Source organism: Bos taurus, chromosome 26 (assembly GCF_002263795.3).
Source record: "Bos taurus isolate L1 Dominette 01449 registration number 42190680 breed Hereford chromosome 26, ARS-UCD2.0, whole genome shotgun sequence".
Taxonomy (NCBI): Eukaryota; Metazoa; Chordata; class Mammalia; order Artiodactyla; family Bovidae; genus Bos; species Bos taurus.
The window spans coordinates 12,759,298-12,766,051 of record NC_037353.1 but is presented as its reverse complement, the minus strand read 5'-3'; the positions used below and the strand labels follow the sequence as shown (position 1 = coordinate 12,766,051).

General features: G+C 43.0%; 1 pseudogene; it reads left to right on the top strand.

Annotated features, from left to right (window-relative positions):
- Positions 1 to 410: 410 nt before the first annotated feature.
- LOC787684 (ADP-ribose pyrophosphatase, mitochondrial-like) lies at positions 411 to 1,438 on the top strand (annotated as a pseudogene).
- The last annotated feature ends 5,316 nt before the right edge of the window (positions 1,439 to 6,754 follow it).

Genomic DNA, 6,754 nt, shown 5'->3' with positions numbered 1-6,754 from the left:
CCCATGGCTCCCATTCCCAATGGGTCTGTTCCGCGGGAGAGCACCCCGCCAACCCTACCCCCACCAGCAAGGATTCTGAGGCCCCACCTGCTGCTGCCGCTGCGCTGCTGCTAAGTCGCTTCAGTTGAGTTCAAGTCTCTGAGACCCCATAGAAGGCAGCCCACCAGGCTCCCCCGTCCCTGGGATTCTCCAGGCCAAGAACACTGGAGTGGGTTGCCATTTCCTTCTCCAATGCATGAAAGTGAAAAGTGAAAGTGAAGGCGCTCAGTCGTGTCCGACTCTTTGCGACCCCATGGACTGCAGCCTACCAGGCTCCTCTGTCCATGGGATTTTCCAGGCAAGAGTTCTGGAGTGGGTTGCCATTGCCCCACCTGAGAGCAACTGAAATCCCCGCAGCCTACCGGCGGTTGATGGCGGGACACTGCCTGGCAAAGGCTTTAGCCCCAGCGTTTCTCTCTGTGGCCTTGGCCTCTGCGGCAGTCAGACCCAGAAGTTGCCCCGTCTCAGGCGGCTGGAGCCCATTTTCCTCACACAGGTTTCCTCCGAATTTCATCATGTCAGTTTCAAACAGCGCTGGTGAGAAGCCCCACAAGAAGGCCCGGACGTCACCATATCCGGGCTCTCAAGTGGAGCAAAGCCAGGTTTCCAACGAGAAGGTGAGCTGGCTGGCTGAGTGGCCAGAGTACAAGCTTGTCAAGTACACTTCTGGTCAGTCTTGGCGGGACCAAGGCGGGCAGACCCTCTTTGGGGTGAAACTTCTCTCCCAAATTTAACGAAAAGGAAGGGCCTGTTGAGAGAAGGAGCCAGAACAGTTGGTATGAGGATGAACATGGTAGACCTAGAAATCCTGCAGGTGGGACAGGCCTGGTTGGTTGAGGGGTTTGGGGGCGCTGGGACCCCAGTCATGCTGCAGATCCCATCTTAACCTGGTGGGAAAAGGACAGCAAGGGAAATAAAGTAACCCATCCTGTTTCTGGGACAAACATCCTGCAGTTTGTAGCCATCCAAAGGAAGGGCTGTGGGGAATGGGCCATCCCAGTGGGAATGGTGGATCCAGGAGAGAAGATAAGTGCTACACTGAAGAGAGAACTTGGTGAGGAAGCCGTGAACTCCTTACAGAAGTCCAGAGCAGACACACAGGAGCTGGAGAAGCAACTGCACAAACTATTCAGCCAGGAACACTTGGTGGTCTACAAAGGCTACGTTGATCATCCCTGGAACACAGATAGGGCATGGATGGAGACAGAGGCTGTGAACTATCATGATGAAACAAGGGAGGTCATGGATCTTCTGCCCCTGGAAGCTGGCGATGATGCCGAGAAAGTGAGATGGGTGGGATATCAATGATAAACTCAAGCTTTATGCCAGCCACTCCCAATTTATTCAACTTGTGGCTGAGAAACGAGGTGCCCACTGGAGTGAACACTACCATGAGTAGTGGCGTGGAGTCTCCTGTAAGCCAGAAGCCTTCAGATGAATACAGGTAGATAAGAAGCAAACGGCCCAGAACTCACATTGAACAGGACAGGGAGGATCATTGATTTTGGTGATGATTTCCCAAACTGTTCACAGGCTGGAGGCTTTGTATCAGGTAATAATACTAGACTCATATGGAGAAGTGGAATCACAAGCGTTGGCTTTCCAACTGGAAGAAGAATGTAGTCACCTGTTGAATATGTTACATACATGGCTTTAACCAAATTATACAACTAATGCTCTTTGAAGAATTACAGGTAAAAGAAAGATACATTTTTATCCACCATATCCTCTACTTTTCATCCTGCTTGCATTTGTCAATTCTTTCTTTTGATGTGTTAGACTGTGGTTTAACTTTAATGTATAATCTGAGTTTTAGAATACCATTTATTTTTCAAATTTAGCTTTATGTGATCTTATATTCACAGCTTTCAAGTACAGAAGTGCTCTGGTTATTCTTGTTTTTAGAACCTTCAGTTTTATGGGAAAATTCCATCCCTATTTTAGTCCATAAGGATCAAGTACTTATGAACCAGAAAAAATATGCAGTGACAAAATGAGTTTAATATCCAGCCTTCTCTCTGGTTATCACAGCTGTTTGTTCTGAACAGAGTGGACTAAGCTAAAGACATTTGTTTCATCTCAGAAGACCCTACAAATGCCATTTCCTGTCAGGAAGGGGTCTATCAGGAGATGTATGTAATCATAGCCTAATAAAAAATACAATTCACATCTTCCTTTCTCCATTAAAAAAAAAAAAAACCCAATATATAAATAGAGAAAGTGTCTATAGTTAGTTTGCAAACAGAGATACCCCTTCATAATCACCAGTGAAGGGATCCCAGTAGCAAGAAATAGGCCAGAAATACATTTCTTCCCTGTCTTGTCACCTAAAACAAGCCAGTTTTAACTTTATTTGTATATAATACAATATATGGAAAATTAACTCAAACTATGGTAATGAGACTTTTATAGCTAAAGGAGAAAACTATTTGTAGTTTTGTAGGCATTGATAATCTCATAAGAAAACACTATTGTAGGCATTGATAATCTCATAAGAAAATACTTCCATAATCATAGCTAACACTTACATTCCACTTACTATGTGCACATACTCTTGTAAGTGCCTTATTATAGTGATTTATTTATTCCTAAGGATTCCCCTAAGAGGAGGAAGATACTTTTTTTTTCTGTAATATCTTTTATTATTTTTAAGAATTAATTAATTTATTTTAATTGGAGGCTAATTACTTTACAATATTGTAGTGTAGTGATTTTTGCCCTACATTGACATGAATCAGCCATGGTTGTACATGTGTTCCCCATCCTGAATCCCCCCCCTGCCACTTCTCTCCCCATCCCATCCCTCAGGGTCATCCCAGTGCACCAGCCCTGAACACCCTGTCTCATGCATTGAACCTGGACTGGCAATCTGTTTCACATATGATAATATACATGTTTCAATGCTATTCTCTCAAATCATCCCCCCCTCCCCTTCTCCCACAGAGCCCAAAAGTCTGTTGTTTACATCTGTGTCTCTTTTGTTGTCTCACATATAGGGTCATCATTACCATCTTTCTAAATTCCATGTATATGCATTAATATACTGTATTGGTGTTTTTCTTTCTGGCTTACTTCACTCTGTATAATAGGCTCCAGTTTCATCCACCTCATTAGAACTGATTCAAATGCATTTTTTTAATAGCTGAGTAATACTTCATTGTGTATATGTACCACAGCTTTCTTATCCATTCACCTGCTGATGGACATCTACGTTGCTTCCATGTCCTGGCTATTATAAACAGTGCTGCGTGTCTCTTTCAATTCTGGTTGGAGGAAGGTACTCTTACCTCACAGGCTCGGCTCTCTAGGGAGCAGACTCAGAGAGGGTGATTGACATTGTAAGAATGTTTCTCAGGGAGAGGTCTTGGGATCCACTCTTGGGGAAGGGAGGAGAAAGAAGCAGGGTTGGGAAGGATGAGATGTTGAGGTGGAAGCCTAGTGAAGCCCTCAGTCCACCCCATAGGGAGCTCTGGAGCTGGGAAGGCTCTACCAGCTGCCCTGAATTAGGGCGAAGGTTCAGGCCTTGATACTCTGTTGATCAGTCACTGGATGTGGGCTGCCCAGGGAAAGGGGTGTGACCTAAGGAGAGACCATTTCCTCGGCCAAGGCCATGTCCAGAGAGGGCTCCCAGATGAATAACATCTTCTGGCAACAGTCCCCAGCAACTGAGAAGGGGAATCTGCAGAAGGCAAGGGTTAGGCACCACAGGGTCCACTACATATCGTCCCCCTGGTTTACAGATGATATGACTGAGGCACAGAAGAGTCACGGAACTTGCCAGTTATACCACCAGTGAGTGATGGAGGTGGGATTAAAGCACAGATGTGGGGGCTCAGCAGCCCATCCCCTTGACCACAATACCACAGTCCCTCCAATCTGGAGGGTAAAAAATTCGCCTGCAATGCAGGAGACCCCGGTTTGGTCCCTGGGACGGTAAGATCCCCTGGAGAAGGATATGGCAACCCACTCCAGTATTCTTGCCCAGAGAATCCCATGGACAGAGAAACCTGGTGGGCTACAGTCCATGGCGTCGCAGAGTTGGACACGACTGTGTGACTAACCCTTGGAGTCCCCGGGTGCCCTGTGTTCCTTTAAGACAGAAAAGAAAAAGAAATCACCACGACATCTCTTTCTACAAGCACATTTGGTCAGAAATCCTTTTTCTAAACCTGAAGGACATGTGCATGGCTTCATTTATTTTCCTCTTGAAGGATGTTGCATTTACACGGGTGATGACAGCTGTAAAAACATTCACCCCTGGATGCCCACCATTGTTCATGCTCAGGAAAAAATTTAATACGTTGCTTTTCTTTGTAAATTCTATAACTGCTTGTTTTAAGGATGGAATCATCTGTCCTATATATAGTCTCAACTCAGTAACTTTTCCAGGTTAGATATGCTCCCAGTCTTTATTTGAATAATTGGGGTACCTGGTTCGTCTAACATTATTTTGAACTTTCCTAAACCTACATCATTATTTTTTTTCAAAATGTAATAAGCTTCTAAAAAAAAAAAATATATATATATATATATTTACACACACACACACACACACACACACACCATAATCATTGCAAAGACCTGAAATGATGAAGGTCTAGTGTCTTAAACTTAATGTATCCAGGACAGAATTTTTGATTTTTTTTCCCCAAGAAAACTATTCTTCCATTACTCTTCCAAGGTAATTGGCACTAAAATCCACCCAAGTTGCACAAGAAAACAAGGAATTATCCTAGATTTCTTGCTTTCTTTCACCTCCCATATTCAATCCATCTGCAAAGTTTAGCTCCACCTTCAACACAGTGTATCTGGAATCACTCACTGCTTTCCACCCTCACCGACCACCCCTATCAAGCCACCACCCTCCTTCTCTAAGACTATCCTATTTGACTCCTGACAGGCTGTCCTCCTCCCATGCTTATCCTCCTACAGTTCATTCTTCACAAAAAATGAAATGACCTTTTTAAGAATGTCAGTCGTGTGTCCCACCTATCTTGAAATGATCCAGTTGTTTCCTTTTTTACGTAAAACCCAAACTGTTTACCCAGGCCTACCTCTTACGGGTGATGCCTACACTCTGGTCTGACTGAGTCACATTCCACCCTGCCTAGTCAAGCCTTTCTCTTCCTGCCATTCTTCATATTTGCCCTGGTTCTTCCCTGCCTAGAATACCCTTCCATATCTTCACAAAGCTGGTTCCTTTCCGTCAGATCTCATTCAAATAACACTTCCCAGAAGAGTTTTTCCAGTCACATAATCTGAAGTAGCTTGTCCAGTCCATTTTACTCCTTTACCCTGTTTTATTTTCCACATAGTGTTTAGCACCAGCTGAAATTATCCCATATATTTCTGTCAATTTACATGAGAGTCTAGAGATTTTTCTGTCTTGTTGACTAGTATACCACCAATGTCTAGAATAGTGCCTGGCATGTCAACACAGTATTTGCTGGTATTAACAGTTTTTTTAAAAACGTGTACGTGTGTGTCTATGTATGTACGTGTGTGTGTGTGTGTGTGTATGTGTGTGTATACGTATATTAGCTGCACCGGTCTTTGTTGCTGCACACAGGCTTTCTCTAGTTGCAGGGAGCAGGGACTAGTCTTTGATGCAGTGTGCAGGCTTCTCATTGCCATGGCCTCTCTTGTTGCAGAGCATAGGCTCTAGGTGCCTGGGCCTCAGCAGTCGCAGCACACAGGCTCAGTAGCTGTGGCTCTCGGGTTCCAGAGCACATGCAATCCTCCAGGACCAGGGATCAAACTCGTGTCCTGTGTGTTGGCAGGCAGATTCTTATCCACTGTGCCACTAGGGAAGTCCCAACAGGTTTTTATATACTCTCCTCTCTTTAAATAAAAATTATAAATGTGATCACAGTACCCTTGGCCTATCTTTTTTATTTAAAAAGATTTTTATCTTGAAATAATTTTAGACTTAGAAAAACATTGCAAAAATATTACACAGAGTTCCTATATAACCCTTCACCCAGCTTCTACAAATATTAAGAACTTATTTATATAGTATAATTATTGAAACCTAAAATTAGCATTGATTTAATATTTTTACTACTAACTAATCTACAGATCTTATTCAAACTTTGCTAATTGTTCCACTAATGTACCTTTTCTGTTCTAGAATCCAAATTCCGTTTAATTGTCATGTCTCTTTTATTTCTTCCAATTTTATAAAGAGAAGTGAAGTCGCTCAGTCATGTCTGACTCTTTGCGACCCTGTGGACTGTAGCCTACAAGCCTCCTCCATCCATGGGATTTTCCAGGCAAGAGTACTGGAGTGGGTTGCCATTTCCTTCTCCAGGGGATCTTCCTGACCCAGGGATCAAGCCCCAGTCTCCTGCATTCAGGCAGATGCTTTACCATCTAAGCCAATCTTGTAAAGTAGCTCAATTTTTTTTTTTTGTCTTTCATGACCTTGACACTTTTCTAGGTACTGGCTGGTTTTTTGGTTCTGTTTGGTTTTTTAACTAGAATGTTCCACAATTCCACAATTTGGATTACTCTGACATTTTATTATGCATTGATCAAGGTAATGCATTTTTGTATGAATACCATATCCGTGATGTTGTTTGGCTAAAATTTTATATTAAAAAAATTAAGGTAAAATTCTTGGTGTAATCACTACCAGATAGTAAATCAGTATATGCTCTAAACTGTGGAATTTCCAACCACCTTGTATTACTTTTAGCCTGTATTTTAATATTTT